Below are 25,611 nucleotides of genomic sequence, written 5' to 3' on the forward strand. Positions count from 1 at the left end.
TAAGAAGAAAAGGAAGGAAAAATATATCTATATAATAAGAATTGTCTGCGAATTAATCCAGGCAATGCAGCAGCGCTGGTCTGAAGGAGGGGCCATCTAGTTCCTCAGCATCTATGCCGCTCCAGTAGATACGCAGTTACCAGGAGCAGAGTGGTGTGGTTTGATGTAGGGGGGTCCCGCCTCCAATGTGGGCCCCACTGTCTGATCCCTGAGGTCCCACCTTGGTGGTGGTGGGGAGAAAAATGACAACACCCTCCCCCCCGCCAGTCTCTCCTCCACAGACCAGTGACCCAAACTACTCTGTAAAAGCCGTCCTCACTGTGCCGCAGGCACAAATGGAGGCAGTTCGTTTCATTCCACTGACTCCCATGCCCCAGCGCTTGGCTGGGATTCAAACTCCCGCTCCATGCTCCCTGGTATTGGGGAAGCACAGCTCTTTGCCACCCCATATGTGGTCCCCCGACAGGCTTTGTCCTGTCCCACAGCACTCCAAGGGAGGGGATCACTTTCTCCTACTGCAGACTGCACCCCTGACCTAGCCACTGAGCCCAGGGCTGGCTCTCCTCCTCCCCAGGTGCACGAACAGGGCAGCCGGCCCCAATCCAGAGAAAGGCCCACAATTAGAGACTGGATCTTTCTCCATCCCCGTCATGGTTCTTCTCTTGTCCAGATACAGTCCTATGCTTCCCCAGCCGCTCTTTCTTTCCCTTTGTCTCTCCACAGAAGGGGATCCCTCCCCTCCATTTGTTTTATCTCTGCCAGTTCACAATCACACACCTATGGCCCGGCAGGTTGTCCCGGTGTACTCCTGGTAGCAACCCAGTCTCTTTTCCTCCCAAACTCTTGGGGCTCAAAGTCCTTTGGCTTCAACACTTCTTTGTTTGAGAGACGCAGGAAGTTCAGATCCCCTTACTTCTCTGCCATGTTGGCCCCTCCCCCAAGTATCCTCTTGAATCACATCAGGATGAAGTTAGAAATCAATGATAAAAGAACAATGGAAAATTGGAAGAAATGGGAAAATTAATACCCTTTCAAAAACAACCAATGCATCAAAGAGGTAATCACAAGGGAAATTAGAAAACACTTAGAAGCATGGGACACCCGTGTGGCTCAGTTGGTTAAGCATCTGGCTTCGGCTCAGGTCACGGTCCCATGGTTTGTGAATTCGAGCCCCACATCAGGCTGTCTGTTGTCAACATAGAGCCTGCTTTGGATCCTCTGTTCCCCTCTTTCTCTGTCCCTCCCCTGCTTGCACCCTCTCTCTCTCTCAAAAATAAACATTAGGGGAAAAAAACAAAGAAAATACTTAGAAGCAAAGGAAAATAAAAACACAATATACCAAAACTTACAGGAGCCACAGTGAAAGCAGTGCTAAGTAGGAAACTTATGATTATAAACACATTTTTTAAAAATCTCAAATCAATAACCTAGCTTTACAAATTAAGAAACCAGAAAAGGAAAACTAAACCCAAAACTAGCAGAAGAAATGAAATATAGAGTAAAAAATAAATAAAACAGAAAACAGATAAACGGCAGAAGAAAACAACCCAAAAGTTGGTTCTTTGAAGAAATCAATACAATTGACAAAATTTCTGGTAAATCAACTAAGACAAAAAGAGAGAAGGCTCAATTAGTAAAATTAGAAATGAAAATGGGGACATTACTTCTGACTCTACAAAAATAAAAATAATTATAAAAGAATACTATGAACAGTTATACATCAACAAATTTCAATTCCCCTGAACCTGCTTGGGAAAATCTCTCCTATTCCTGAATTCACTGAATTCAACTCTCTTTCACTGTACAGTAACCCCCTTATCTGCAAGGGATATGTTCCAAAACCCCCAGTAGATACCTGAAACTGCAGATAGTACCAAACCCCATACATACTATGTTTTTTCCTATACATACATACTTATGATAAACTTTAACTTATAAATTAGACACAGTAAGAGATTAACAACTAATAATAGAACAATTGTAACAATACATGGTAATAAATGTTATGTGAGTGTGGTGTCTGTCGCAGACGTTGTGTGTACTCCATCTGAAAGTATCTTATTGTACTGTACCCACACTTCTTGTGATGTGAGATGACAAAATGCCTACATGATAAGTTGAAATGAAGTTGTGAAGTGAGATGAATGATGGGCATTGACACACTGTTAGGCTACTACTGACCTTCTAATGATACGTTAGGAAGATCATTTGCTTCTGAACAGCAGTTGACCTCACAAAACTGAAACTGCAGAAAATGAAACCATGGATAAGGGGGGTAGGAGACTATGGTACTCTGAGACCTATAAATCTTGCCTGGATTAGAATAGCTCCCATTAACCAATCACCATGCCCCTATCATCCCTAAACAACTAATAAGGGCAATGCTGCCAGATTTATCTAGCTCTCAGTGTCAATTCCAAACTGTTTGATCAAACCATAGTTCAAATTGCTTCTCCTGGCATTCAAAGCCAACCCCTCCTTGCTCTGATTCCAACTTACCTTCCAGTCTTTTCCTCCATTATTTTTTGACATAAAGTAGGAGAAGGGAGGGGGAAAGGCTACTGACTAAACCACTGTGTGTCACATTTGCCAGAAGTCTTACACATACTCTCATTTAAGCACCACAACTACATTATAGATGGCCTAAACATCCCTGACTTGCCCAAAGTCACACAGGTAGAATATGGGAGCTTTCAATTCAGCTTTAATTCAGCCCATTCTTTTTCTACTTTATCAGACTTCACTATTCCATTTTCCTCAAATATATGTGCAAGTACTCAAGCTATTTCTTGTGAGGGAATGATATGTAGGCCAAACTTAAACAATGTTTCTGAATTGTAGGAAGCCTTCTCTAAATTCTCCCGATGGGGTATGATCACCCTTCTGTGAATCCACACAGTACATTGTAGTTCTCTGAATGATTTTATTCCTTTTGTGTTTTAGACTTGCCTGCTTAATACAATGTTAACTCTTAGAGAAGAGTATCTTAAAAATACCTATGAAAAAAAAAATCTATGTATCTTGCCCACATAAGCCTGGGTCATAAGTGATTGAGTCAGCATGATTTTGTTGGCTGTGTTTTTCCCCCAGTATAAAAGAACAGGGTCAACTCTTCATTGCTAGTTAAGCTAGCGAGTCTTCCTTCATCCAGAACTTTCATCATACCATATTTTGTGCCCAAGATCCTGAGTATTATGATGGCAAGTATTACTGATCTTACTTCTAAAGTTCACAAGGTTTATGTACACATGATTCAAAACTATCGTACACATTTTCCCTTGTATCAAACCACTCTAGCTTCTGTTTAAAGGCTTAATTTATTATTGTCACAAATCTATTTCCTTTGTCAGAGGACTGCTCTATGAAAAGGACATTATAAATACTCATTTTTATAAAATCATTTTTACATTTGACATCAGATTTGGGTAAGACACAACAGCTCAAAAACTTTCTATATCAAATTCTTTTAAAATGGTCTATTCAAAGAACACAGCACCCTCAACTTTTAAAAAATCTATTATATATAATAAAATGGGAGATAAAAGCAGGAAATGAATATTCCCTACAACACTTCACTCCTCCAAGGAACTTAGCAGACTTTAGGACTTATAAAGGCTGTATGTTAGTATTAAGTGAAAGTAAATCTCAACCTAAACTCTATAACCCAAAATGTTAAAAAAAAAAAAAAATGTAGATTCTGACCCTTAGGGAGAAAAAAATAAGATACTACTCCTTCCTCAAATATATTAAGAGATTAGAAAAAGAAAAAAAGAGATGATCCATGGAGGTCTGTTTCTACCACACCGTACTGTGTTAATCCTACTGAAGCAGACAGGAAATGAGACCATGTTTTTGTTTCCCTAAATGCTAGTAAAATCATTATCAATCCAGAAAATAAGAAGTTCTGAAGAAAAGGTATTTCAAACAGAAGCAGACGGTTTTACTGGTTCGATGCAGAGAATATATAACAAAACTAATGTGTTTTTACATGTAAACACAACTTACAATGAATTATAGAAAACAAGACTTACAGCAAAAGCATAAAGATACTACATTAGGTCACTCTGTTTTCTTTTTTCTAACTTCTTTGCACTTATAATCTACATGTGCTATCAATATATAATACTGTTATGCAGAACACTATATTAATTCATACTGTATTATTCTCATAACTAAAGTCTTTATAGGCAAAGAATGACTTTTATACTACACATTAATCAGAACAGTACTAAGTAGAAAGAGGAACTCCAAATGGTACTTTGAAGAATCTCTATATAGTAACTATTGCTATATAGGCAGCATAGTGCTATTAGACTCATTCTTCTCATTTCTTTTTTAACTGAATAGTTGACATACACATTTTATTTTTTCAAGTGTATAACACAGTGTGTCAACAGTTCTATGCATTATCACCACAGTAAGTGTAGTTACTATATGTCACCTACAAAATTATCACAGTGTTATTGATCATATTCTCTATGCTGTATTTTTCATTCCTGTGATTTACTTGATAACTGGAAGTTTATACCTCTTGATCCCCTTAATCTATTTCACCAGTTTCCCACCTACCTCACCACTGGCAACCACTAACTTGTTCTCTGTATTTAAGAGTCTGTTTAGTTTTTTTGTCTGTTCATTTGCTTTTTAGATTCCACACAGAAGTGAAATCATATAGTATTGGTCTTTCTCTGATTGATTTTACTTAACATAATACCCTCTAGGTCCATCCATGTTGTTGCAGACAGCAAGACTTCGTTCTTTTTTATAGCTGAGTAATATTCCACTGTATTTATATACCACATCTTTATCCACTATTGATGGACAATTGGGTTGCTTCCATATCTATTATAAATAATGTTATAATAAACACAGGGGTGCATAGGTAATTTCCATTTTTAATTTTTTGAGGAACCTCCATACTGTTTTCCATAGTGGCTACACCAATTTACATTACCAACAGTGCGTAAGAGTTCTCTTTTTTTCATATCCTTGCCAAGACTTGTTATTTCTAGTCTTCTTGATAATGAGCATTCTGACAGGTGTGAGGTGATACTGCATTGTGGTTTTGATTTGCATTTCTCTGATGGGTTAGTAACGTTGAGCATCTTTTCATGTGCCTGTTGGCTATCTAAATGCTTTCTCTGGAAAATGTCTATTCAGATCCTCTGCTTGTTTTTCATATTTGACCTGTATTATGTTGAGATATGTTCCCTCTAAACCCATGTTGAGTTTTTAACATGAATGAATGTTGTACTTTGTTAAATGCTTTTGCCGCATCTATGGAGATATTCATGTGGTTTTTTTTTCTTTCCTCTTGTTAATGTGATATATCACATTGAATTATGACTACTGAACCATTCTCACATCCCTGGAATAATCCCACTTAATATTGGTGAATGTCCTTTTTATGTATTATTAAATTTCATTTACTAATAATGTTTTGTTGAGGACTTTTACATCTATGCTCACCAGAGATAATGGTCTATATGTAATTTTCCTTTTTTTTTTTTTTTTTTGGTGTCTTTGGTTTTGGTATCAGAGTAATGCTGGCTTGGTAAAATAAATTTGGAAGCACTCCTTCCTCTCCTGTTTTTTGGAATAATTAATAAGAATAGGTACTAATTCTTCTCCAAATGCATGGTAGAATTCACCTGGGAAACCAGTGGGTCCTGGACTTTTGTTTGTTGGGAGTTTGATTATCAATTCAAGTTCATTACTAGCAGTCTATTCAGATTTTCTATTTCTTCTTTTTTTTTTTAATGTTTATTTATTTTTGAGACAGAGAGAGACAGAGCACGAATGGGGGAGGGGCAGAGAGAGAGGGAGACACAGAATCGGAAGCAGGCTCCAGGCTCTGAGCCATCAGCCCAGAGCCTGACGCGGGGCTCGAACTCACGAACCGTGAGATCGTGACCTGAGCTGAAGTCAGACGCTCAACCGACTGAGCCACCCAGGCACCCCTATTTCTTCTTAATTCAGTCTTGGAAGACTATGTTTCTAGAAATTTATCCATTTCATCTAAGTTGTCCAATTTGTTGGCATATCATTTTTCACAGTAGTCTATTATAATCCGTTATATTTCTGTGGTATTGATAGTAACTCTCTTTCATTTCTAATTTTATATATTTAAGTCCTTTTTTTCTTCTTGATAAGCCTGGCTAAAGGTTTATCAATTTTGTTTTCAAACAACCAGTTCTCAGTTTCATTGATCATTTCTGCCATTTTTTAAGAGCATTTTATTTCTGCTCCAATCTTTGTTACCTTTTTCCTTCCACTAATTTTGGGCTTTGTTCTTTTTCTAGTTCCTTTAGGTATAAGGTTAAATTGTTTGAGATTTTTCTTGTTTCTTGAGGCAAGCCTTTGCCACACACCAGAGTGTTTCCATTCTCATTTGTTTCCATGTATTTATTTTCTCTTTGATTTCTTCATTGACCCACTAGTTGTTCAGTAGCATGTTGTTCAACTTCCATATTTGTGGTTTTTTCCAGGTTTTTTTTTTTCTTGTATTGATTTCTAGTTTCATACCGTTGTGATGAGAAAAGATGCTTGCTTCTTAAATGTACTGAGACTTGTTTTGCAGCCTAACATGATCTATCTTGGAAAATGTTCCATGTGCACTCTGCTCTTTTTGGATGGAATATTGTATATAGATCTGTTAAGACCATCCGATTTATAGTTCAAACCCATTGTTTCCTGATCTGGATGATCTGTCCACTGATATGAGTGGGGTTTTAAAGTTCCCTACTATTACTGTATTACTGTCAACTTCTCCATTTATGTCTGTTAATATTTGCTTTATATATTGGGTGCATAGATATTTAAAATTGTTATATCTTCTTACTAGATTGACCTCTATCATTTTGTAATGCCCTTCTGTCTTTTATTATACTCTTTGTTTTAAAATCTATTTTGTCTAATATAAGAATTGCTACACCAGCTTTTCTTTCACTTCCATTTACAGGTAATGTCTTTTTTTTTACATGTAGTATCTTTTTGCATCCTTTCACTTTCAGTCTATATGTGTCTTTAGGTCTGAGTTTAAGCAAGATGGGTCTTGATTCATTAAGCATTCAGTCACCCTATGTCTTTTTATGGGACATTTATTTCATTCACATTTAAAGTAACTACTGATATGGTATGTACTTGTTGTTTCGTTGTTTTCTGGTTGTTTTTATAGTTCTTCTCTGTTCTAGTCTTTTGCTCTCTTCCCTTGTGATATGATGACTTTCTTTAGTTGTATGACTGGAATCCCTTACCTTTTGTGTAACCATTATAGGGCTTTGATTTTGTGGTTACCATGAAGTTCATATATAACATTCTCTGTATATGGCAGTATATTTTGTCACTTAGGTTTTAATCCATTCTAAAAGCACTACATTTTTACTCCTCCTTCCATATTTTATGCTCATGTTATATTTTACATCTTTTAATTTTGTGTTATCTCTTGATTACTGTAGATACAACTAATTTTAATACTTTTATCTTTTAACCTTCATACTAGCATTTTAAGTGATTGGTCTACTACCTTTACTATATGTTTGCCTTTACCAGTGAAATTTTTCCCTTTCATGATCTTCTAATTTCTAATTGGGCCTTTTCTTTTCCACTCGAAGTCCCTTTAAAATTTCCTGTAAATTCTATTTAATGATGATGAATTCCAACTTTTGTTTTTCTGAGAAACTCTTTTAACTCTCCTTCAACTCTGAATGATCTTGCTGGGTAGAGTATTCTTGGTTATAGGTTTTTTCCTTTCAGCACTTTGAATATATCATGCCACTCCCTTAAAGTCATCAAAGTTTCTGCTGAAAACTCAACTGATGGCCTTAGGAGGTTTCCCCTGTATATAACTAGTTGCTTTTCTTTTGCTACTTTTAAGAATCTCCAATTTTTAACATTTTATAATTTTTTAAAGTTTGTTTATTTTTGAGAGAGAGAGAGCACACAAGCAGAAAAAGGGCAGAGAGAGAGACACAGAATCCAAAGCAGGCTCCAGGCTCTGAGCCCCAACACAGGGCTCAAACCCATGAACTACAAGATCATGACCTGAGCCAAAGTCACAGGCTTAACGGAGCCAGCCAGGCACCTCTAATTTCTAGCATTTTAATTAGTATGTATCTTGGTGTAGATTTGTTTGGATTCATCGAGTCTAGGGACTTCCTGGACCTGGATGTCTGTTTCCTTCTTTAGGTTAGGGAAGTTTTCAGCCATCATTTCTACAAATAAATTCTCTGCCCCTTTTTCCCTTTGCTTTCTGGGGTCCCTATAATGCAAATGTTAGTATGTATGATATTGTTCCAGAAGTCTCTTAACCAATCCTGATTTTTTTAAACGTTTTTTTCTTTTTGCTGTTCAGCTTGATTTCCACTCTCTCACCTTCCAGATCACTGATCCATTCTTCTGCATCTTCTAATCTGTTACTGATTCCCTTTAATGTAGTCTTCATTTCAGTTATTATATACTTCAGGTCTGATTTTTTTTTTAATTTTCTCTTTGTGGAAATTCTCACTCAGTTCATCTATTCTCTCAAGTCTTGCAAACATGTTTATGATGATTACTTTCAACTCTCTATCAAGTAAGTTGCTTATCTGTTTCATTTACTTCTTTTACTGAGGTTTTATCATATTCTTTTATTTGGAACATAGTCTTCTCTCTCCTCCTGTCATTTGACTCTGTTTCTATGTCAAATGGGTCAGATAAGTCTCCTGGTCTTGAAAGTAGCAGCCTTGTGTAGAGGACTTCCTATGCAGCCCAGCAGCACAATACTTCCCTGGTCACCAGAACCAGGTGCTCCAGGGATATCCCCTGTGTGGACTGCATGCGCCCTCTTATTGTAACTGGGCCATGACTGCAGCAAGTACACTGGTTGATGGGGCTGGCACCCACCCAGGATGACTGCAATGACCAGCCTCAACTACCATGGGCACACTGACGAGCAGGGCTGGCCCCTAGCACAGCTGGCTAAATGACCCAGATGCAGCTATTATGGGCATGCTGGTGGGTGGGATTAACCCCTGGTGCAGCTGGTTGAGAAGCCTAGCCATAACTGTTGCAGGAGTGCTGATGGGCAAGGTTGCTCCCACCTGGGGCAGGAGTCACTGGGAGGAGCTGCCTGCTGGGTATGATGGGGTAGCAATTGCTTTAGAGGGAAAGGGAACACCAAGGCTGCCTGTTGGGTATGGCAGGATAAGAGTTGCTTTGAGGTCAGATCCACAAAAGAATGCTGGGTGGGGGAGCAGTACTAACAGGGTAGATGGAGAGTGTCAGAACTGGCTCCCATCAGCTTTGGGCCAGTTAGGCTGAAGGAGGGCAAGAAAAATGATGCCTGCCAGCACTTATTCCTAGAGAAAGTTCCTACAGGTCTCAGCCTCTCTAGCATGTGCTCTAAAATTAGTCAACAAATCTCTTCCACATATAAGCCAGGTACTTTTCAAGGTGCTGCCTCTGTGCTGGGTCTCAGAGAGAGTGATATAGTGTGGGGGCCCTTTAAGCAGAGTCTCCATTTCCTATAGCACTCTCTCTTAGAGTTAAGCTGTGGTGATTTTCAAAGCCAGATGTTATTGAGGCTCATTTTCCCAGCACAGGTCTCCTGTGGGGTACCCAATATGGGGCTTGATCCCTTCACTTCCCAGGGAGGACCTCCAGACCTGTGAGATCCCTCTCCCTGTACAGGGGTTTTGTTCCCAGCCACATCTCTGTCCCTCCCTACCTTAGTCAATGGGGCTTTTTCTATATGTCTTCAGCTGTGAAACAGCTCTTCTGTTAGTCTTCAGGTCATTTTCAGAGTAAGTTGCACATTATTTAGTTGTACCTTGGTGTGTCCATTGGAGGAGGTGCACTTAGAATCCTCCTACCCGGGCATCTTCACAAGCTCCTGTTCTAGAAAGCCTAGACTCATTCTTCTTTAAAGTAACTTTGTACTTTGTACTCTTTATAATTCAGTTATGTGAAGATTTTAGATGATACAAAATATTACATCCTAGGCTATATTCATTATTTCCTTTTTATTTACAAAAACAATAGAGGGTTTTTTTTTTATTTTTTTAATTTTTATTTATTTTTGAGAGAGAGACAGAGCGTGAGCAGGGCAGGGGGAAGGACAGAGAAACAGGGAGACACAGAATCCAAAGCAGGTTCCAGGCGCTGAGCTGTAAGTACAGAGCCTGACGTGGGGCTCAAACTCACGAGCCATGAGATCATGACCTGAGCTGAAGTCAGATGCTTAACCAATTCAGCCACCCAGGCGCCCCGCAAAGAATAGAGATTTTAAATTTTGAATCAAACAGTCCAAAAGAAAGAAAGAATATTGTTAAAATGTCAATACTACCCAAAGCAATCTACACATTCAATGCAATACCTATCAAAATTGCACCAGCATTCTTCTCGAAGCTAGAACAAGCAATCCTAAAATTTGTATGGAACCACAAAGGACCCTGAATAGCCAAAGTAATACTGAAGAAGAAAACCAAAGTGGGAGGCATCATAATCCCAGACTTTAGCCTCTATTACAAAGCTGTAATCATCAAGACAGTATGGTATTGGCACAAAAACAGACACACACAGCCCAATGGGATAGAATAGAGAACCCAGAATTGGACCCACAAATGTATGGCCAACTAATCTTTGACAAAGCAGGAAGGAGTATCCAATGGAAAAAAGTCTCTTTAACAAATGGTGCTAGGAGAACTGGACAGCAACATGCAGAAGAATGAAACTAGATCACTTTCTTACACCATTAACAAAAATAAACTCAAAATGGATGAAGAACCTGAATGTGAGACAGGAAACCATCAAAACCCTAGAGGAGAAAGCAGGAAAAAACCTCTCTGACCTCAGCCACAGCAATTTCTTACTTGACACATCTCCAAAGGCAAGGGAATGAAAAGCAAAAATGAACTATTGGGACCTCATCAAGACAAAAAGCTTCTGCACTGCAGAATCAACAAAACTAAAAAGCAACTGATGAAATGGGAAAAAATACTTGCAAATGGCATACTGGATAAAGGGCTAGTATCCAAAATCTATAAAGAACTCACCAAACTCCACATCCAAAAAACAAATAATCAGTGAAGAAATGGGTAGAAGACATGAATAGACACTTTTCTAAAGAAGACATCCAGATGGCCAACAGACACATGAAACGTTGCTCAACATCACTCATCAGGGAAATACAAATCAAAACCACACTGAGATACCACCTCATGACGGTCAGAGTGGCTAAAGTGAACAAATCAGGAGACTATAGATGCTGGAGAGGATGTGGAGAAATGGGAACCCTCTTGCACTGTTGGTGGGAATGCAAACTGGTGCAGCCACTCTGAAAAACAGTGTGGAGGTTCTTCAAAAAATTAAAAATATATCTACCCTATGACCCAGCAATAGCATTGTTAGGACTTTACCCAAAGGATACAGGAGTGCTGATGCATAGGGGCACTTGTACCCCAATGTTTATAGCAGCACTTTCAACAACAGCCAAATTATGGAAAGAGCCTAAATGTCCATCAGCTGACAAATGGATAAAGAAGATGTGGTTTATATATACAATGGAATACTACTTGGCAATGAGAAAGAATGAAATCTGACCATTTGTAGCAACGTGGATGGAACTGGAACGTATTATGCTAAGTGAAATAGTCAGGCAGAGAAAGATAGATACCATATGTTTTCACTCATATGTGGATCCTGAGAAACTTAACAGAAGACCAGAGGGGAGGGGAAGCGGAGGGAAAAAGTTACAGAGAGGGAGGGAGGCAAACCATAAGAGACTCTTAAGTACAAAGAACAAACTGAGAGTTGATGCGGGTGGGGGAAAGGGGAAAGTGGGTGATGGGCATTGAGGTAGGCACCTGTTTGGGATGAGCACTGGGTGTTGTATGGAAACCAATTTGACAATAAATTATATTTAATAAAAAAAACAGTCCAAAAGAAAATATATTGAACCAATAATTAAAAGAGAAGCCCCTGCTTTGACAAACTGGATTACAGTTTCAATTGTTACTACTTGGTCAAGGTACACATGACTCCTAACAATTAACTACTGTGACTTAAAAAAATGTTTTTCTTTAAAAAATGCTTTTCTTAGCATTACCACATATTAGATACAATTGTTATCAAAGTCTGCTCGTTAAATACTAATGTCATTTCCAGAGTCTATGATCAACGTTTTTACTACACTGAATACTTTGTAAGATGTTCCTCTTTTGGGGTCTGTTTTATTAAGAAAGCTATCTAGTATTGTTTCACTATCATAATCATCCCCCCCTTATTTGAACTGGATAACAAAATTTATTATAGTCATAATAGTCAGAAAGTCTAATATAAAGTAGTAAAAGAAACAAAAATATTTTTTAAAAACTTGAATTTTTACCTAAGTATGTGAGCAATGTGTATGAACTCTCTCTTAAGTAGGGACTCTATTACTAGTTTTGTTTAAGAATGTCACAGGAGTAGGGCGCCTGGGTGGCTCAGTCAGTTGAGCATCCGACTCTTGGTTTACACTAAGGTCAAGATCTCGTGGTTCATGAGTTTGAGCCCCACATCGAATGATGCCAGCACAGAGCCTGCTTGGGATTCTCTCTCTCTCTCTCTCTCTGCCCCTTCCCTGCTCATAGTCTCTGTCTCTCTTAAAATAAATAAATAAGCTTTAAAAGAAATTGTTTTAAGAAGGTCATAGGGGTCACAGGGTTTACTTAAATTAATAAATGACAATCTGAATAAAAATATAAAGCCTACCAAAAAATAAATTTACCAATAATTTGTTTCTGACTGTGAAAAGATGTTTCTCACTCAATAGCCAATCAAAATAAAGAACACAAAGCTAGATAATAATTACTTACTTAGGGAGAGCTATGTTGGTCAGGCACAGACCTGAGTAGAGCAGATTGCTAATCTTATATAGGGTTTAGGAGGAAATCTGGAGTTCAGGGATTGGTGGACTTTTAGAGGCTTAGAAGCAGTGCTACTAAAAGGGCTACCACTGACTAGCTGGCTTGCAAAATCCTGTTCAGTAAGGTAGGTTGTTATTGATTGATCACAGTGACTTAAAAACAATTCCAAAGAACTGTCATGTATTCAGTAAGCAGGTTTAAAACTGGTTCAAGTGACTAATTGTTATCCTGGCTATACAAGAATCAGTCTTCTAGGAGTTTGGAAACTTCCTTTTACTTTCACAAGGTGAGCACAGGAACCAACATACACACACACACACATATATATAGATACTGTGTATGCAAGTCACATGGTTTTAAAATCACATTTCAAGGAATTGCAATAAAAATGGAAATATCATCAGTGTTAAGGGGAAACACCATTTATTTGCCTTGAAACCTATTCATTTCGTCAACCAGTCACATGTTATATTGTAGGTTATGGAAATTCAAAGATGAATATGAAAAGCAACAACCAAGTGCTTTACAGCAGTGCTATTCAAGGTGAGTCTGGCAGCACCTGGGTGGCTCAGTCGCTTAAGCACCTGACTCTTGATTTCAGCTCAGGTCATGATCTCACAGTTGTGAGATAGAGCCCCACATTGGGCTCCCATGCTGAGCTGGATGCAGAGCCTACTTGCAATTCTCGCTCTCTCCGTCTTCCTCTCTGCCCCTCCCTGCTCATACTCTCACACATGCTCTTTCTCAAACTAAATAAAAAACTTTTAAAAAACATATGCACAAAAGTAATCTAACCTTTTAAAAAGTTATCTAAAATAAGTCCCCCTTGAAAAAGGATAAGACATGACATAATTCCTACCATTAATGAGCCTGAATTATCCAGATGGGACAAAAACAGATGATAAAAATAATGTAGTAAAGTCAACAGTAAAGAGACATACTGGATATTAAGGGAGAACACAAACTATCTCAGATGATCAAGGTTCCCCACTGAATGCGAAAGCTCCCATGCATTCAAAGTTCCCACTCCACTCTACCTAATTATAACCAAGTTTCATACATTATGTTTCCTCAATTTCTCTCATATAATGTTGGCCCTTCTTCTCCAGCAACACCACTTTAGTCACAGGCCCCATCATCTCACAGCTATGATGACAACCTCCCAAAGCCTCTTCTCTCACCAGTGCATCCTTCCTACTGCTGCCAGTTATCATTCCTTAATTCAAATCTGATCATATCAACTCAATGCTTAAAAAATTCCATGGAGGGGAGCCTGGGTAGCTCAGTTAGTTAAATCTATCTTCAGCTCAGGACATGATCTCGTTGTTTGTGGGTTCGAGCCCCATATTGGGCTGTCTGCTATCAGCAGAGCCTGATTCGGATCCTCTGTCCCTGTCTCTGTCCCTCCCCAGCTCACACTCTCTTTCTCAAAAATAAATAAACATTAAAAAAAGAAAAATTCCAGGGGCATCTTGGTGACTCAGTCAGTTGGGCGTTCAACCTCAGCTCAGGTCATGATCTCATGGTTCGTGAGTTCGAGCCCTGCGTGGGGCTTTGTGGTGACAGCTCAGAGCCTGGAATCTGCTTTAGATTCTGTGTCCCCCTCTCTCCCTACCCCTACCCCGCTCACACTCTGTCCCCCCCCCCTCAAAAATAAATAAAGATTTTTAAAAATGTGTTTTTTTAATTCCATGGATACGGGTGCTCAGGAGGCTCAGTCAGTTAAACATCCAACTCTTGATCTCAACTCAGGTCTTGATCTCAGGGTCATGAGTTCAAGCCTTGCACTGGGCTATGTGCTGGACATGAAGAAGGAAGGAAGGAAGGAAGGAAGGAAGGAAGGAAGGAAGGAAGGAAGGGAGGGAAAGATTCCATGGATAATGTAAAGGTAAATGGAAAGAAAACTGGATGCAAGATGTACAATCTCTATTTTGTAAATATGGAGATGTGATAGATTTCCAGCTACAAGATAGGTTCCAACTGCAATTGCTGTTTCGGAATCAATTAAGGAATGATTACAAAAATTTCTATTTACTATAGAAAAATCTGTGAAGGAAAATAAGGAAACATAAGTTGAAAGTGGGCCACAGAAATTTATGGCATGGGACATACAAAGCATATTCCCAAAATTTCTTCAAATTTTAAGAATAAAAAAGAAATGACTAAATACTTACTATCACAGCTAGCATGCCTGTTTTAACTAGGTTAAATATTCTTATGGGTCAGGGCACCTGGGTGGCTCAGCTGGTTAAACATCCAACTCTTGATTTCAGCTCAGATCATATCTCACAGTTTGTGGGTTCGAGCCCTGCATCAGGCTCCACACTGACAGTGTGGAGTCTGCCTGAGATTCTCTCTCCCCCTCTCTCTCTGTCCCTTCCCTGCACTCTCTCTCTCAATCTCAAAAATAAATAAACTTTAAAAAGAAATATTCTTATAGGTCATAAACATTTTACAATGCTTTACAGTCCCTCATATAATGACCATAAGGTACAGTTGTTTTTAGAACTTAAAAAGAGGTAGCATGGGGCACCTGGCTGGCTCAGTCAGAAGAACATGTGATTCCTGATCTCAGGGTTGTGAGTTCGAGCCCCATGTTGGGTAGAGAGATTACTTAAATGAATAAATAAGTTAAAACTTTAAAAAAGAAAAAGAAAAAGAAAAAGAGGTAGCATGATATAGCAGAAGTAACAGTGAGTTAATCAGTATAACTGGATTTTAACTAGCTACATTTTGGGTAAGTTACCTAATCTCCCCAAGTCTCAGTTTCTTCATTTATAAAAAGAACAGGATTGGGCAGGTCACAGATCATCAATCTTTTTCCATAAAGGACCCAACAGTCAATATTTTAGGCTTTGTGGCCCATACGGTCTCTTTCATGACCACTCAAGTATGCCATTACAGTATGAAAGCATCACGAGACAATACATAAGGGAACTAAGTGTGGCTGTGTTCCAATAAAACTTTATTTACAAAAGTGAGAATAAGCTGAGTTTGGCCTCTAAGACCCTAGTTTTAGGTAATCACTGTTTATTTCTAAACTATGAGAGTACTTTTCTTGTATTTGAAATTCCTTAAGCTGTTGCTTAGATTTTTAGAAAAATCTGTTAGCAATAGCTAACACAAGGCACATAAACTAATGATTAATAGCAGACCTTACGATCAGTTTGGGATTCTCTGTTAGCTGTTAGCCTTGGGCACATCACTTAAAATCACTCTGGGGGTGCCAGGGTGGCTCAGTCAGTTGAGCATCCGACTTCGGCTCAGGTCATGATCTCGCAGTCTGTGAGTTCAAGCCCTGCGTCAGGCTCTGTGCTGACAGCTCAGAGCCTGGAGCCTGCTTCAGATTCTGTGTCCTCCTCTCTCTCTGCCCCTCCCCACTCGTGCTCTGTCTCTCTCTGTCTCAGAAATAAACATTAAAAACAATTTTTTTTAAATAAAATAAAATCACTCTGAACCTCAGCTTTAAGTTTGTTGTGAAGTTTAAATGAAGTAATAATATATAAAATGTTTAACCCTGTATCTAGTTTACAATAGGCATTCAGTAAATGAACATTATTGCTTTTATAAATTATGTGATCCCGAGTCCTTAGTCAGGAACACAATACTCCAATCAACATCTTTTCCAACAAATAAAATATGCTTTATAATAATTTACATGCAGATGCATTTTTCATTACAGAAAAAGATAAGGACTGGTTATATTAGCCTAAGTCTTCCTTATTGTTGTTGTTCTTTCAATGACAACAGTCAGCTTTGAGTGCTTACTATCTACTTACTAGCTGTATGACCTTGGTTAAGTTATATAACTTTTCATTAGCCTCAGTTTCTTCATCTGTAAAAATGTGGAAAACAACAGTACCAACTTTACAGGACTGTTACAAGAATTAAATGAGTTAATAAACTGTCTAGCACATAAACTATACAAGTAACTGCTATTATTTGAGCTAGATATGTAACATTTGTTCATTTCAATCCTTGGGACAACCCAAAGAGGTATTATTCCTACCTGACAGTTGTGGATAAAGAAGTTCAGAGAAGCTAAGAAAGCTACCCAAGTTCACAAAGCTATTAAGTGGCAATGCCAAGGACTCAACATAGGCTTGCCTGACTACAAAGCCAAAAGTCTTACCACAAGGCCAAAGATGACGTTAACTATATCTTTGTATGGTATATATAAATTATAAGAACTAAAATGGGGTATTAATAATTATCCCCCCGGGGCGCCTGGGTGGCTCAGTCGGTTAAGCGTCCCACTTCAGCTCAGGTCATGATCTCACGGTCTGTGAGTTCGAGCCCCGCGTCGGGCTCTGGGCTGATGGCTCAGAGCCTGGAGCCTGCTTCTGATTCTGTGTCTCCCTCTCTCTCTGCCCCTCCCCTGTTCATGCTCTGTCTCTCTCTGTCTCAAAAACAAATAAACGTTAAAAAAAAAATTTAATAATTATCTCCCCATACAGGAAATGTTTTTCAATTTTTTAAAGTTCAAAGATAAGAGAATACACATAAAATCACTGATCTTAAAATGATAGTTTTTCCATAGGTAAAATTTTTACTGAAATGATCCCCCTTTGTTTTAGATCCAATTAATTTAACTCAAACTTTCATTATTAAAGTAATAAGCAATCCTCTGCATTAAAATAACTAAAGATGCACCATAGTGACTTACCTTGTACATGCAAAGTACTATGCAAATGCTAGTATCCACCTCTAATTGATCTTTGAGATTATCTAAACCTCTCAGATTAATTTTATTAAGAAGCAAACCTGGTGAGTCAAACACAGTTCTGTTACACTACTCTATAAATTCCCAAGAATTGACTTAGAACCTGAACTTCGAAAAGCTTTCCAATTCATATGAAAATACCAATATCAAAAGGAAAAGTAAAAAATATCTCAAGGAAAAAGACAAAAAGATATTACTCTGCTGCATACATTTGTTATTAAGTTTGTGCTGCAACACTTAACTCACTTCCTACTCTTCAGGCCTTGTGAATGCTACTCGAAACTGATCCAGAAACAGAAGTTGGCTTCACACCGTAAAGCCTCAGAGCCCAGCAACCTAATACTAAAAAGAAAAATAGGGCAGTTTGATATAGCTTACTTCTAAACTCTATTATAAGAATGAACCCAAACTTAGAACTCTAACCTAACTCTAAAATTCCCCAAATGCAAATAAGATTAATTTTAAATGTTATAAACTAAAATTATAAATTATAATCTAATTTATATAAGCAGGTGGTCAATTTCTTGAAAAATCATACCCAAATTCTTTCCAAACCAGCAACACCGTAAGTCAAAACAACCATCAATTAGGATTTAATAAAACTTTACACTCCGTGCTATACAAGAAGAAATATCACATAACAACAAATATGTAGTTTGGAAAACAAAATACTTAATTTTCTTTAGCATTTGGTGTTCTGTAGAGAAAAGAAAAAATGTTCAAATTTTAAAATAAGGAAATCAAATTATCTTTAAGCATTTCAAAATAAGATTCTAACATGCTGGATTGTATTTGGGTGTCATTCCTTGGGACCTATTCTATTGTCCATCAAGAGTGGAGGGGAGGGGCGCCTAGGCGGCTCAGTCCATTAAGGTTCCAACTTCAGCTTAAATCATGATCTCACGGTTCATGGATTCCAAGCCCTGTGTCTGGCTCTGTGCTGACAGCTCAGAGCCTAGAGCCTGGAGCCTGCTTTGGATTCTGTGTCTCCCTCTCTCTCTGCCTCTCCCCTGCTCGTGCTGTCTCTCTCTCTCTCTCTTTTTTTTTAATTTTTTTTTTTACATTTATTTATTTTTGAGAAACAGAGTGAGACAAAGCGTGAGTGGGGGAGGGGCAGAGACAGAAGGAGACACAGAATCTGAAGCAGGCTCCAGGCTCTGAGCAAGCAGTCAGCACAGAGCCTGATGCAGGGTTCGAACCCACGAACTGTGAGATCATGACCTGAGCCGAAGCTGGACACTCAACCCACTGAGCCACCCAGGCGCCCCCCTCTCTCTCTCTTTCAAAAATAAATAATAAACATTAAGGGAAGAGAGGAATGGGCAGTATCTGCCTAACAACAATGGACCAATTAGTGGTGTAATCTCCATATATAAGAAGCAGCACTATTATTTATATGAACATAGTATATCATTAATATCAACTACTAGTTCTGGAAGAAAAACAGGCACTCATGGTGCTTCAAAGATTACCTTTCTTAAAAAAAATTTTAAAAACCTAATATTAAAAATAATCTACAAAATGTTTAGCAAACAAGCCTGCCTAGATAACCGATCCTAATAGTTCTTAAAACCTTTGGCAGGGGGGGGGCATGAACACCTTTTGAACATCTACTGAAAGCTAGGGGTCTTTTCCCCAGAAAGTACAGATACACAGAGTTCACAGACTCTGGGAAGACTATTTATGGACACCCTCATAGATCTAGGTTAAGAACCAGAGAGATGAAGTAGAAATTTTCCCAAGGCATTTTTGACTCTCTTCCATAATTTTATCTCTGACTCATCAAACTAAATCATTCATAACCAGACAATAAACTCATGTTCTGCCAAACAAACAAAAAAAAAGTTTGATGGTATTAAGCCGTATTCACCTGAAAATATGATGAATTGGCAGAATTTCAAAATACAGCATCTAACTAATGATATCAATAAACATTAGTGTATTATGACAGTTTATAAAATGATTTCACATTATAACAACATTTTATACCCCTTTTACAGCTAAGAAAATAATGATTATTTTTGTTATTCTATGAAGAATTTCTTCTCATTCATCTCTTTAATTCTTAATATACAAAAACAAATAAATAACTTTGTTGAAAATTTAAACATAAGAAACCAAAAGTTTAAACACCCAATTTTTTTAAAACACAAAAACTAACTGAAATTAATTTTTAGGATGTTCAAAATATCTTGTAATCTTTTTTTTTGGGGGGGGGGTATTTATTTAGAGAGTGTGTGTGTGTGTGTAAGCAGGGGAGGAGCAGAGACATGGGGAGAGAATCCCAAGCAGACTTCTTCAAAGTCAACTCTGAGCCCCATGTTGGGGTCCATCCCACCAACTTGCAAGACCATGACCTGAGCCAAGATCAAGATCAAGAGAGTCCCACGTTTAACCCACAAGCCACCCAGGCGCCCACCCTTGTAATCTTTTTTCAATAACAATACTCATTTCCATTCTCTACAACTCTTAATTAAAAGTTCTCTAAAAAAAAAAAAAAAGTGTTATTTGTCTAAACCCCATAGAATATACAACATCAAGAGTGAACCCTATCTAAACTACAGACTTTGGGTGATAATGATCTGTCAATGTAGATTCATCTTTTCTAACAAAACTACAATTCCCACGTGGCAATTTTGATAGTGAGGGAGGCTGTATATATGTGGAGCAGGGCAGGAGCATATGGAGGCAGAAGGTATATGGGAAATCTGTACCTTACTTAATTTTGCTATGAACCTAAAACTGCCCTAAATATAAACTCTGTTTTGAAAAAGGAGTCGGTGGGTGTGTCAAAATTTACCTGGCTTTCTTAACAAATGAGGAAATACTGTTTTCTAAAAATTACCCCGACTGTGAATTAAGTTTCCTGCCAGAATACAGAATGTGCAATTATTACAGAATATATTATCATTAAAAAAAAACCACAGTAATAATAATCTTATCAAATACTAAAAGAATGTTTTAAATGTTAATACGAAACAGTGCATATGTGAGTACAGTTATCTTAAGATTCCTTTTTATATTTATGTTCCTATTATTTGATATTTTAAAAGGCAATATACAAAGGGACTGAAAGTTGTAGTTCAGGAAGGAAAAGGAAAAGCAGCAGCCAATGAAAAAAGCCACCGCCAAGCAGAGGTCCTCCTGTTCTCCCAAGACCACCCTCTGCCAGGGTCAGGATTCAAGGGAGGTGGAGAAAGGGTTTCCTCATAAAGTGAGAATAAAGAACAGCAAACGTCAATTATCAACTTACAGAAAACAAAAATAATGAAAAAGTGCAACCAGCAGATAAACTACTATCGTCAACCCAGGTTTTTCAAGACGCTTTCCCCAAAGTATCCTCCCAAGGCGGTAACATTAGCATAGGGTAAAGGGCCAAAAACAGTTATGCTATTAAAACGGATAAAAGGGAATTACTGAGAAAGGTTCAATTTCCTACGTAAAGTCATCGGATTCAACACTGCCAAGTGGGAAAATACGTAAAATGCTTTTCACACCCAGGAGCGCAAACGCTACGACTGTGCAAATCCAGTAAAGGATTTGAAAACTAGGACTAGAAAACTCCCAACTATGTAGACAAATCGCCCTCCCTGAAGAAATCAGCAAGTTAACTAAGCCCAGAAGTGAGTGGAAGGAAGAAAGAGCTGGTTGTGGAGCAGTAAAACAAACTCCACGGAGCGGCTGCGTGTTCGGAAAGGGGCTTTGGTTACTGGTGTCACACCAGGAGGCACTCTTCCATTAGGATCTCTACTCCCGCGGAAGGGACATCTGACGCGAGCAGCAAACCCCCGGTACCAGCAAGTCCCAACGGGCAGCGAGCCCCTCCGGCGAGCCAGTCCCCGGCGGGCTGCGAGTCCCCACGCCGCAGGGCCAGGAGACAGCCCACCTGCCGCGCACCCACAGGCCGGCCGCCCTCCCTGGGCCGCGAACCCGGCCGGCCGCACCGCTACTGTTCATTCCTTGCACGCCACCAAGCACCTGCCTGTCCGTCTCTTCTTCGAAAGACCGAGAGGAGACAGCCAAGGGGCCACCGACGGGGATGACAGAGCCAGAGGCTGGGGATCTCCTCGAGGAAATGCGACCCCGTTCCTCCCGCCAACCGGAGCGACAGAAAACGTGCAGCGGTTTAATGGGCCCCAAACCCTCTCAGCTGTGGAGTTTTAGTTACTGCCTGGTAGGGCTGGAGTATCCCGGAGCCAGAAGCGAAAGCTCGAGCGGCGTAACGATATTTAGGGTTGGGTTAAAGGAGGGCTCGGCGTGAACCCACAGCACCGCACAAAGGAAGAGAGGAATGAGGGGGGAAGAAGAGCAGTTACCTCGGTCCTCCGCTTGTCCCCCCGCTCGGTTCCTCCCGGCCTCGCTAAAGCTGCAGACCCGCAACCAGGCTACCGCAACCCAGCGTCTCCCCGCAGCACCTAGCGGCGCCGCACTAGACCCGCGCGAGCACCCGACGGACGCGCGCCCTCCTGCGCGGCCCCGTAGAGCCCCGGCAAGCGCCGGGCTTCCTCTCGGCTCAGCCCCGAGAACGGCGGCCTCTGGCGCGGCGAGAGAAGCGCGCGCCGAGGCCCGCGCACAGCACTCTGGGAGGTGTGGTTTATGGTTACCTCCGCCGGGTGCCCGCCCCCCACCGCGTCCTCCCCGCCCCCTCTCGCTCACAAGCGGCTGGAGGCTCTAGGGGACTGTTGATGCGGTGCTGCCGGGAGGCAGGGGAAGGTTGACCAGGGCCTAAGGGACGTCCTCAAAACAGATCGAGATAGGACACCGCATAAATAATTCTGGAGTTATCCACTGCTTACATTTCCATGGCCGTGCAAAATTCAGTTTCTTTTTACATCCACCAACTCCCCTCCTATGCGTTGGGTATTCTTGGGGTTTATACCTCTTTTTTTAAAAAAGGTGGGGGAGCGGGAGGACTTCCGTTTTTATTCCTATGACAGTTTCTCCACGCTTTCTGCAGAGGATATACACAGCAGCTTGTGTTTATAAATATAGACCCACAGTTTGTAAACTTAAGCAGTTAACTGACCTAAGCACACGCTGCCAAAAACCATTGCAAGTAAAAATGATGTTGAAAGAAAACAATTTTTCCATAAAGTCAATGGAATGTAGAGGTGGGAGATTAAGAGAGAGCAAAGAAAAAAATGTTTAAGTATATTTTCCTAATATGTCTTTTGTTAGACAACCTCAAGCTTTTACAACCCCAGAAATATATTTCAGAATAAATTTAACTCTAGGTACATTTATGAATATTAACACATAGGTTTATATTGACACATAGGTTTGCTGGAAAAAGAGCTTTTTAAAAAAATATCATGTTGGGGCGCCTGGGTGGCTTAGTCGGTTAAGCGACCGACTTCAGCTCAGGTCACGATCTCGCGGTCTGTGAGTTCGAGCCCCGCGTCAGGCTCTGGGCTGATGGCTCAGAGCCTGGAGCCTGCTTCCGATTCTGTGTCTCCCTCTCTCTCTGCCCCTCCCCCGTTCATGCTCTGTCTCTCTCTGTCTCAAAAATAAATAAACGTTAAAAAAAAAAATTTTTTTTTTAAATAAAAAAATATCATGTTAGGTAAAAACCCAAAAATGACTACTTGAATCTGAAATTTCATTTCCAGAAAAAAAAATCACTTTTTTTACATAACAGAAATTGAAATAAATAATCCTTAAGATTTCAAAATATTTCTCTTCAGAGCATTGTATTTTACAAATTTAATGTCAATGCCCTTAGAAAAATAGAGCAAGACCCGTTTTAAAGTGTACACACACAGAGCTCCAGCTCAGTGAGTTAAGCAAACCACATTTGATGTCATGCCTGAGGCTCTCTGTTGACAGTGTGGAACCTGATTGAGATTCTCTCTGCTCCCTCCCTGCTCACACACAGAGTCTCTCTCTCTCTCTCTCTCTCTCTCTCTCTCTCACGCATACACATGAATAAATAAATAAATGCATAAATACATAAAAAAAACAAAGTGTGCACACACACACAATTATAAAATTTGTCTGGAAGCATGATGTAATACAATATATATTTAATAAAACCGGGACATCTGGGTGGGTCACTGGAAGTGTCTCACTTCCACTCAGGTCATGATCTCATGGTTCATGGGTTCCAACCTTGCATTGGGCTCCGTGCTGATAGCTGGGAGCCTAGAGCCTGCTTTGGTTTCTGTGTCTCCCTCTCTCTGCCCCTCCACTGCTGGCTCTTGCTCTCTCTCTCTCTCTCTCTCTCAAAAATAAACTTTAAAAAATGTTTTTAATAAATAAATAAAACTGTGTTCTAATAGAATTTTTTTCTGTAATTAGAACTTTTTTTTTAAATCAGGTGTACTATGTCTCCTAAAAAATCTCATAGAGGGGGCCTGGCTGGCTTAGTTGGTAGAGCATGTGACTCTTGATCACAGGATCATGAGTTCAAGACCCCTGTTAGACTTAGAGCTTACTTAAAAGAAAAATGAAATAAAAAATGCTTATACAGTAGAGCTGCTTTTTTCTCTGCTGAATATACAAAGCAATATACTACCTGTAGTCACTAACTACATCAAAGAAATATACACAAAATTTCAATACTCATCATTTATTTATTCAAAAATATTTATTGAGCATTTACTATTTGCCAGGCACCGAGCCAGGAAATGGGAAATACACAGTGAACAAAACTAAATAGTCCCTGCACTCCTGGAGACCTGAGATCTAGTGGAGGAAACAGAAAACGAACAGAGAAATAAAAAGGTATGCATAGAGTGACAAGGGGAGTGGGGAACACATAAAGTAGACCAATCTAGAATTTTTCATTGGGAGAGGAGAATCACACAAAAAACCTGAAAATTAAATTAAATTCTCAAACCAAATGTCAATAAACTAGGAGTAGGGGGGGAGAGAGTCGTTCCCTAAAAAATAATATATCCACAGCAGTGCTCTCAATTATTTTAAAAATATATATATCTCACAAAACAAGATATACCTTTGAGGGGGTTCAAGACATGCTATCCCAGAATATGGCACGTTAGCATATGGAATAAAGCTAAAGGAATTTGAGAAAAATGGCAGAAGGAGGAAGGTCACTCTGCGCTTCACCCTCTCACCTTTCTTCCCTGAAAGAGTTCATAAAACTACCATGTGAAAGGTGCCTTCCCTGTACCGGGAGGAAAGAAGACATTTTAATCACCAGAAATGGAATTTAGGATGGAGAAAGCTATATGAACAAACCTTGTTAGGGGCGACTGTGTGGCTCAGTCATTAAGTATCCGACTCTTGGCTTCAGCTCAGATAATGATCTCTGATTTCCTGGATTTAAGGACCCAGGTCAGGCTCCACACTGGTAGCCTGAGCACCACTATGCAGCACCACCTCGCCCGTCCAAGTCCTACAGAGTCACTGGACTGCACTTTCTTACCATTCCTCCACCCCATCTTATCACCTCTTTCACAGCCAAACTCTACTGTGGTGCGTTAACTTCCCTTAACTGTCATTTCCTGACTTCTCCCCCACAACACACTGATGGCTACGTTTTCTGGCCTTCACCCTGCAGCCCAGCTTATGCTATTTTAATTTATGACAGTTCTAACCTTCGTTACCCTTGCCAATAATCAGACATGGGTATCTCTAAACCTTCGCTAACCTTTTTCCATTCTAGTCTCTGAAATATTTGCATTTCCTTAATTTCTCTCTGGGCCTTTGTAATTCCTGTGCCTTCTCCCTCTTTGCCTGGCTAACTTCCACTCATCATCCAATATCAACTTAGATACTATTTTCATGAGGAAGTCTTCCCTGGTTACAGTCCCCTCTCCTCAATTCTGGGTTAGTTTCTTACATATATGCTCACATTGTAACCTATTTTTGCCCCAAATGTAACACTTACCGGTGAGCATTTTAATTAGTTATCTACCTCTTTCATTCATCCCAAGGATGCTTAAATAGAAAGTAGGAGCATAGTACTTGATTTATGGTAGCTGTTTAATAAACACTCAGACAATAAATGAATCCATATCAACTTTACTTTGATATTTACTT

The 25,611-nt window shown here is 39.5% G+C and overlaps 1 protein-coding gene across 1 annotated transcript in view; it reads right to left on the bottom strand.

The window, feature by feature from the left end:
• KLHL8 (kelch like family member 8) overlaps window positions 1-22,173 on the bottom strand; it is a 57,394-nt gene extending 35,221 nt beyond the window's left edge. The window contains exon 1 of the mRNA XM_049630844.1: window positions 21,924-22,173. The gene's annotated coding sequence lies outside the window, so the exon portion shown is untranslated. The remainder of the gene's footprint in view (window positions 1-21,923) is intronic.
• Between the last annotated feature and the right edge of the window lie 3,438 nt (window positions 22,174-25,611).

This window comes from Panthera uncia, chromosome B1, assembly GCF_023721935.1.
Source record: "Panthera uncia isolate 11264 chromosome B1, Puncia_PCG_1.0, whole genome shotgun sequence".
Lineage (NCBI taxonomy): Eukaryota > Metazoa > Chordata > Mammalia > Carnivora > Felidae > Panthera > Panthera uncia.